Source organism: Mus caroli, unplaced genomic scaffold (assembly GCF_978045245.1).
Source record: "Mus caroli unplaced genomic scaffold, Mus_caroli_1 scaffold_12, whole genome shotgun sequence".
Taxonomy (NCBI): Eukaryota; Metazoa; Chordata; class Mammalia; order Rodentia; family Muridae; genus Mus; species Mus caroli.
In genome coordinates, this window is record NW_028227267.1 from 119,756,328 (window position 1) to 119,765,856 (window position 9,529).

Sequence of the window (9,529 nt, forward strand, 5' to 3'; positions counted from 1 at the left end):
GAGGCACCAGTTGGAGACAGTGTTTGGCATGCTGGGGTGTCCAGTGGATGGAGTGCCCTCTCTGGGCCCCTGTCTTGCCCAGCATTCCTGTGGTGTGAACTATATAGTCTGTATGTGTCCTTGCTCTTAGCTTCTCTTTACATTTCTTTCCACACTAGCTGGTAGTTTGAGTGTGGACATTAAAGTGCAGTGAGAGCTTACTATAGGCTAAGAAGAATGTGGTGCGTTTCTTACCCACAGCGTTTTATTTATAAGGAATTGTTTTGACTAATTAATGACAGCTCCTACATATGTCATTACCCACAAGAGTGCCATAGTTTAGAGAAAATATGTTAAGTGTGAAAGCAGAATTGATTACATTTCTGCAATAGTTCTGTGAATGATAGTACATTGAGTGAGTGAAGCATAGATGGGCTCAGTGTTTGGCATTAACTTACAATAACATAATGTTTCGAAGGCTCAGTTGGTTTTCGTACTGCTGAAATGCAAACTTAAAATTAGTTTTAAAATAATTGCTGAAGATGGCTGGTTGGTATCTAGGGATCCATTATAGTGTAAAGTCTAGTTTTGATTGTGTCTGAGATTTTCATTTAAGAAAATTTATACAAGGAACCTACAGTGTGTTTTTATGTCTTCTTCTCTGAGCTGCCAGACTGACACGGATATATGAGATTTAGTGGTAGCTCCTTTTGGGTGGGGATATAGTAAGCTTGGAGATGCTAATGCTCTCTTCCATATCCAATACCAGGTGGTTTTAGTCAATGTCTTTGGTATGTTCCCTAGTTGTTAAACGTAAGTTTCACTTACCTTCATCTCTTAAAATTTATATGTTCAGTAACAGAGAAAAAACACAGTGCTTTTTTTTTTTTTTTAATTGTTAGTAAACAGAAACCAAATTAACTCAAACCGGATACTAGCTGTCTTGGCTCAAGGTGTGTCATTATTGACTTAACATTATTACCACTGTGGTAGGAGGACATACACAAAAGGATATTATCCTGGATGATGTTGGCTCTCACAGTCAAATACCACTCCCTTTACCTGGTGGTTTAAAAACCTTCATGCAGCTGGGGTCAGTAGTACATGGCTTGGAATCCTAGGCCTCAGAAGGCTGAGAATTAATTCATGGCCAACCTGGACTATATCCATGTGTAGTGAGATAGTGCCTCAAAGCCCATGCAAGCAGTGGGAGTGAGGTATCTCTGACTCTGTCATCTGCTCTTGGGACCCTCTTCTCCCTACTGTGTTGCCTCGTTCAGCCTTGATATAAGTGCTTGTGCTTAGCCTTATTGTAACTTGTCATGATATGTCTGGATGACATACCTGGAAGGCCTGCTCTTTTCTGAAGGGCAACAGGAGCACTGGATCTCAGGGAGAGGGGAGATGAAGAGGACTGGGAGGAGTGGAGGGAGGGGAAACTGTGTATGTAATATATGAGGAAAGAATAAATACAACAAATATATGCATATATATATATATATGTAAAAAGCCTATGCAAGCAAAACAAATAACAGTGAAAAAAAGCCCAGAGCTTAATTGAAAGCATAAGCACCAAGTCCCAGCATTGCATTAACACCTGATGCTTTACACCCCATGCTGGTAAGCTGCTTCTGCTGAGAGCCTTCTCCATTTCTCCATGCTGTGCTGCTACGATGTGTGCTTGGATTAGAACAGACAGGAAATTACCATTATCTCCAGGACCAGCTAGTTGCCACATACAAAAATATTGAATTTTGATTCATTTGCGCTTTATTTATAATAGAATACAAGTGTAAGAAATGTAGTCTTTTTCTTTTTTCATGTTACCATATTCTTATTAATTCTTTAGTTTCATTGAATAACCCCTTTCTCTTGAGGCAGTTGAGAAAGACTGATGTTCTAGAATTAGCAGCTTCCACTGAGGGTGTGTCTGAGTGTGTGTGTATGTGTATGTGTGTGATGTGAGTGCATGTGTGTTTGTGTGTGTGTGTGTGCATGTGTAGCTGTGTGAGGTGAGTGCATGTGTGTTTGTGTGTGTGTGTGCATGTGTGTGTGTTTGTAAGTATGTGTGTGTGTTTGTGTACACATGTGTATATTTCTGTGTGTGTTTGTATATGTGTGAGTGTCTGTGTGCATGGATCTTATGTGTGGTGTGAGTGCATGTGTGTTTGCGAGTGTGAGCATGTGTATTGTGTACATGTGCATTTGTGTGAGTGTGTGTGAATGGGTGTGTACATATGTGTGAGTGTATGTGTGTGTATTTGTGTATGTGTGTGTGTGTACATGTATGTACATGAGTGTGTGTGCATGTGCATGTGTGTGCATGTATGTGTGTGTGTGTGTGTGTGTGTATGTTATGTATTTGCCAGGAATCAACCTTGAATTCCACTAGCAAAGGGTTAGAATCTGTGTGAAAGACTTCAGTGGGAACAAAATTGTAAAGAGACACTCCATTTACTTAAGCTTTCTCCTGGTGGAAAAGAACAGGAGAACAGCATGTACTGGTGCCTGTCTTTGGAGGGACCCACTGTGCTCAGGTCACGAGCTTTTGAATGAACTGAGCCAGTGAGAGTGAGCCTGGTGAGAGAATCTTGTAGAACACACCAGGTAATGCACATTTAGTACTCACAGGGGGGGCAGGATAAACGGAATTAAAGGCCTGGTCCCCATTGCTTAGAAAGAGGTTCCAGTTGAGTTTGGCTGGCATATACTTCACTTCCTACTTGAACTAAGGGACCCATAAACTTTCTCTTCTGGGCTGTATATCCAGGGTTCCATTTGATTCCCGGAGCTGAAGTATTTCAGGAAATTCTCTAACAGGAGGACCAGGGACAAAGCTTGAGTTATTCTGGACAATTCCTTCTCAGTGGAATGCTGAATTCTTAGTACCAGTTATGGAAGATTTTTAGATAAAATAGGTGAGAACTTTGTTAGCCACAAACCATCAGGGACATGCCCTGTCCTGGGAGGTGGCATTAATTAGTGTCTTTGCTGATACTGTCCACAACAGTGATAACAAACAGGACCTGGGCTTTGTGGAGTTCTTTTGCAATATGGCAGGTTAACAATGCATTAATATAGATACCATAATGAGCACTGTGAAGAAAATCAAAGTAGGTTATGTTGGCCCTGGTGTCTTAGGTCCCTTGGGGGCTTTTGAGGTTCTGCTAGATCCTGAAGTAAAAACTTTGTGCTATAAGTTTTCTCCTCATCTTCTTCAGGATTGGGCAGCAGAGTTTTCTAGTGTCTACTTGATCTCTTATCGAAATCACGCTGATGCAGAGGCCAAATGAGAGAATGTTGGTGTTTTCTGCTAAGCCAAATGTTAAAGAGATTTGCAAAAATGCAAAACTTTCCACTATTGAGTGTATCGTAAAGTATTATATTTAACCATTAGCATTAAGTTGGCTAGGCTTTTAAGATAAATACAATTTTAATATTTTAATTAGGTAAATATTAATTCCACTTGCAGGAGTCAGAGCTTGCTGTCAAGCTCTTGACAATGTCATTGTCAAGTTTTTTTTTTTTTTAAATGTGGTGTGAACCTCTTTTTTTTTTTTAAAGGTTTATTTATTTATTATATGTAAGTACACTGTAGCTGTCTTCAGACACCCCAGAAGAGAATCAGTTATCATTACAGATGGTTGTGAGCCACCATGTGGTTGCTGGGATTTGAACTCAGGGCCTTTGGAAGAGCAGTTGGTGCTCTTAACCACTGAGCCATCTCTCCAGCCCCATTGTCAAGTTTTAAGTGATTCTGAGCTCCAATAGTCTGATAAGTGCTGTGCCAGGATGAGTAGGTGGCTTCTGTAGGCCAGACGCTGAGAGCATCCTTCCCAGAGAGGACAGCTCCTGGGCTGAGGTCGGAGGGAGTCTGCTCTGCCTCAGCCTGCATCCACTGTAGTTAGGGGCCTCATCCTCATCACTCGTCTCCTAACCCCTGTCCCTCAGCGGTCATCAGTAACGCTTGTAATAAAATTGGTTATTATGTCCCTCAAAATGGTATAGACTTGGAGATCTAATCCCTCTGCTAGTCACATCTAACTTATTTGAAAGAGTTTAACAATGCTTGTGATCTGTATTTCCTATTAAATTGCTTTTTCCTAAAAGCAATCATATTTTTTAAATGTATGAATTTTAATATAAGAGAGTATTGTCTGCTATTTCATTTGTTAACTTTTATTTGCTTTATGAGCTTTTATGCCTTTGAGTTTTAATTTTTCCTCTATTTCTTATTACATGTATTTATTGTATGTGCAGGAGTGTGCATGTGGTCATAGGACAACTTGCCGGAGAACAAGTGTTGATTCTTTCCGCTGTGTGTGTCTCAGGGATTGAACTCAGATTGTCATGCTTGGTGGCTAGTGTCTTTACCCACTTTGCCATCTCACAGGCCACACGGAACCCATATTTGTTAGTGTATGAATACTCTTAACAAAAAAGGAATTATATTCCTGCTGTCTTCACTCTCTATCATAACATTTAAAGACAATAATAAATTGAAAAGTGAATTGTAGAGGAAGACAAAAAGGCAGTAATGAGGCTATATAAAACAAGAAAGCGAGCAAAACCAGATTGATCGTATTCATGCTACAACTGGATGAGTCTTCTCCCCTTCATATCTGTAACTGTTTTGAGCCAGGCACCTGTCCAAGCCCTCAGCATGCATGAATTCCTTTGCTCTCCAAAACAGCTCAAGGTAACACAGCTGCTGTGTCAGTCATTGCTTATCTGTGGCTATCAGACTGAGACTTCTGTAGTGTGTGCAAGGTGTGCACAGAACAAAGCCTTAGAGATCCTTCATGTCTCTGCTTGCTCTCACTTATTGCCCTTCCTCCGTATACTAGGATTCTTTCAGCCTCATGATATCCCTAGTCACATTCCACAGACCTGTCCATAATGGTTATGTGTGTTTCAAGAGCAGAAGAGAGAGATGACAAACACACAGAGGAGTGAGACGATCTGGTGGTGTGCTTTTGCAGTCTAAGTGACCTGGCATGTGATATCTGTATCAGTTAGCCAAGACTGCATATGTTGGAGAAAATGTCTCCTTAGATGTCCTGGCCAGAATTGTTAGTGACTTCATGATGGCAGTTGTCGAATCCACTGCAGGTCAGAAGACCACAGAGCTGCAGATGCCGGGCGTTACTAGACAAGAAGCAAGAGGTAAAGGGCAGAAGAGTTCCTGTGAGCAGGCAAAAAGCAAATCATGACACAGAAATGCATGTGCTAGAGGAAGCTGGCATCTTTTTCACCTCAGGAAGTGGCTAATCATGGTGTGCAAGGTTCCTTCAGGGTGAGGGAAAGTCACAGCCCCTGAGCTCCTGATGTCACATAGGTGTGCTTCTGTGCCCTTGGCTTTTGGTCTTTTCTATGACTCTTCAGTGCTGGGATGGAACCCAGGGACTTGTGGTTGCTAAGCCAGGACTCTACCACTGACCTAAAAATTCCCAACCCCATATATATGCCTCTGAGTAAAGGATCAGATGATATTAATGGTCTCTGCTGGGGGAAGGGGAAGGGCTAGGGCTCCTCGTGGTTCTCTTTTTCAGAGAACTATTAAATGGTGTACACTAAGTGGTTTCATGGATGCTTTAAAAATCCGTATAAATAGCCTAAAGCATAATTATCTCTGTTTTATAGACAATGACAGAACTAAATGCTTATAGAAGTTTTTTACTATTTTTTCATATAATATTATAATGATCAAATTTTTGGAAGCTTTAAGAGTCTTGTGCTTTTTAGAGAGCATCAGAGAAAGAAAAATGCACTAGTGTTATGAATACCTGTTTGTATCCATAATGTTCTTAAAAACCACTCAGACTAATTATACCTTTCATTAAAAACTTTATTATGAGAATCATTTATTAAAAGTGTCAACAGCAGGGCTGTGGTGGAGCTTAGCTCAGGGCACTTGTTTAGCTCCAGCCCCGGGCTCCACCCACAGCTCTAACCAGAAGGAAAAGTCTGCTTATCTCAGTTTTGATTTTTTTTCAATGTGAATTGCAGATTAGATTATTGTAACCAGGTTGTCTCATATTCTGTGCTCCAGTGAGTGAGACCCTGCCCGATCAGGTCAGATATTTGTTTTGATGCTTAAATCATTATTTTTGGAAAAAAATATATATGCTCTGTCTTCAGACACACCAGAAGAGGCAATCAGGTTCCATTACAGATGGTTATGAAGCCACCATGTGGATTTGGAACTGAACTCAGGACCTCTGAAAGAGCAGTCAGTGTTCTTAACCATTAAGCCCAAATCATTAGTTTATAATAATTACAGTTTTTTTTGGAGGGCATATTTTTAAGCCTCTCAGATTCTTGCTGTGTTCTTGGGGAGTTTAGATAATTAAGTTCATAGATGGAGCTGGTGAATAAATAAAAAGGTACGCAATTTGCTTCTGGGTGTCTCTGCTGCACACAGCCAGAGGTCCTGTTTTCATGCTTAAGAAACAAATAAGGTTAGGGGAAAATGTTAACTTTCCAACAAGTTTCACAATCTGTAAAAGTTTTATATTTTTTTGAAAATTTTATGTGTATGTGCCTGCTTGTTTGAATGTGCACCATGAACGTGCAGTGCCCAAAGTAGTCATGAGGTGTTGGATTCCCTGGAACTGCAGTTTTTCTGATGTGGGGGCTGGGAACTGAACTCTGGTCATCAACCAGAGCAGGAAGTGCTCCTATCTGTGGAGCCACCTCTCCCGCTCCGTGTTTCAGGAATCTTAACTGCGGCTGACCGGCCACATACATGTTCAGCAGTGTTAGCACCGTGTTTTTAGCCACTGCAATGTGAAAATTTCAGAGTGGCAATAGTGTGCCTGCTCCGGTTTTGCAGCTAGTCTTAATTGATGTTGAATCACGCACACAGGGTAAGTAAGCAGGTTGCAGGCAGCTAGTGAGCATTTTCCCTTTAATGTGCTCATTAGTGGTGCCAAGCCCAGGTTTCAGCACATGTCAGAAGTTTACATTCCTTCACACAGAGGCTGCCCTTGTTCTGCAGCAGCTTGTAAGTCTGATGAATATATATTAGGAATGAACAGAGTAGAAGAGCTGAGAGCCAGGTACCCTGTCAGGCCCTGCCACGTGTGCTGCATGTGGTAGATCTCTGCATTACCAACGATGCAGGAAGCAGGATGAAAGTGCAAAGCGAGCCGTGGGTGGCAGCGCAACCCTCCTCCAGTCTCCTTCCCGGACCACTTCTCCTTTCTTCTTCCCTTAATGCTTTTCTCATGCCAGGCTTTCTCCCTTTACTATATGTGGGACACGAGACTGCCCAGGATCCTCCTGGGTCTTTCTCCTTCCAGCTGTTCAGCTCAGTGATTATTTCCAAAGTTAAGGGCTTGTGAGGCCTTGAATCTCATAGGTTTGGATGGCTGTGCTTGGGACCATTGTGGGAGTTGTCTATGGGATTTATTCTGAGATTGCTTGATGGCTGTGGGAAACTGGAAGTGGTCAATAGAGGAGACCTGGCTTCCAAGGTTGTGGTCTATGTTGTCAGACATGGAGGTAGGATGTTTATTGATGTCACTGTGACTGTTTGTTAAAAACTTGATATTTTATATTTAAGTGTCTTTGAGATATGGGGTTTTATTACAGGTCACTTTGTGATAAGATGGAGTGGTTTGAAAATTTGCTAGCCCATTTGTCTCGAGAACATTATGATTCTTTATATATTTTAAATTATTTCAATGTCAGAACTTAGGTTTATTGCAGGAGACTGGGTTTTAATGTTATCAATTATGTGTGTATGTGGCTCATCATGGTCTGTCTGTGTATTTCTGTACTTACTTTTGTAGTGCTAGCCAAAACATCCAATTCAAGAGTCTTGTTCAGGGACTGTATAGATGGCTCCATAGTTAAGAGCACTACCTGCTCTGGCAGAGAACCTGAGATCTCAGCGCCCACACTGGTCAGTTCATAGCCACCTACAATTCTAGCTCCAGGGCTCTGACACCTTCTCTGGCTTTCACAGGAATCTGCATGCATACGTTTGTACACACAGACAAGCAGGCACACACACCAATACATAAAATAACAATAAATCTAAACAAAAAATTGTTCAGAACTCATGGTTAGAATGTCAACTCAATGAATTTAAACCATATAGTATTGAAGAATGTATTTAAGTCAGGTTGTTGATGACAAGTTATAGGTTGTTTGGCCCTTGGATTATTTCATTAAGGCATGCTAAGCAAGCTCGTCAGTCTTTATATTAATTTTTGCTGGGTACAGTTTTGAAAGTGGTACAATGTGTTTTGCTGAATTTTGATATGTAAGAACATAAAATACAGATCTGTGAATATTTAGTTTACTGGTGTTCTGATCATGTAGCCTTTATAAAAGTGCTATAGTAAATTTGACCCTGAGATAACCACTGAAACTGTTCGTGTTGAATGGTTGCCAGATTAAAGCCACATGGGATTAAGTTCTGGAAAATCACTTTCACAGTCGTGGGACTTCAGAGACTTTGAATACTTAGCTGTCCAAACTGTCAGCTGGGTCCGTTCTGTGTCCACATTGGGTTAACATTTCTAAGTTTCTCAGCCAGTTAGCATTAAAAGTGACATCTGCTTTTAATTGGTGTTTTATTTTCTTCCAAGTCAGTAAAAATTTGGTAAGACATGAATTATCAAATTCTGCAGTGCTAAGCAGCTTGTCAGTTGTCAGTAAGCACTACCTCCAGCAGCTGTACAGATGGGAAGTGCTAGGATGCTGACTAATCTAACAGGGTTCTGGTTACCAGGACGGAGGGCTAAAGGTGATAGAGCCGTTAAAGGTGATAGAGCCGTTGTGGCTCTGAGTGTCAGGATGGCATCCATTGTCAGTTCTCGATGTGCAGTTCCTGGCAGGCCTCTTGCAGAATGAGCGTTTATCTAGGGTTAGTGATGCTTTCTCTGTAGGACATAGGTCAAGTGAGGCAATGTGACTTCTGCTTACGGAGTTGATTCCTTGTTTAGCGAAGGCTCTAGCTGAATTCTTTATCGTAAAAGTTTGAGGCATCTGAAAGTCACTAGGGACTGACTCCTAGAGTGGGAAGGTTTACATGGTCCCTGTTGGAAAAGAAAAGGATTATTTCTGTTTTTACCATTTATCCTCATCAAATCTGAGGATAAGGGGACTCAGTTCCCTTGAGACTCCACATATTCTTAGAACTGAGCTAGATTGAAAATACTGCTGTCATGCAGATTAAATTCTAATTTCCTAGTTATCAAAATGAGAACATGACAAAAAAAAGTATCTTTACAGAAAGCCTTTGAAAATTCACCAGGATAGAGATGTAATAACTCCCCTAATTGTGTGAGGGTAGAGTTTCTCTTTTTATATGTTTGGGGTAGAGTCATGTTTTAAAGCTGACTCGGTCTTCTACCAATGTTTTTGAGATTGGGTTTTCAGTACTAATGGACTTCAGTTAAACCCAGCTTTGGTTTTTTTTTTTTTTTTTTTTTTTTTTTTTTTCTGTTTGTGTAAGAACACCTGATGAGTGTGTTGTGTAATGACACATTTTGCCACCAGGAAACTTATTGGGTTATATAATTTGGTTAAAGAAATC

The 9,529-nt window shown here is 40.8% G+C and overlaps 1 protein-coding gene across 4 annotated transcripts in view; it reads left to right on the forward strand.

Annotated features, from left to right (window-relative positions):
• The window catches only part of Pcca (propionyl-CoA carboxylase subunit alpha), a 411,727-nt gene that overhangs the window by 78,764 nt on the left and 323,434 nt on the right, over positions 1-9,529 (forward strand). The window lies entirely within an intron of this gene.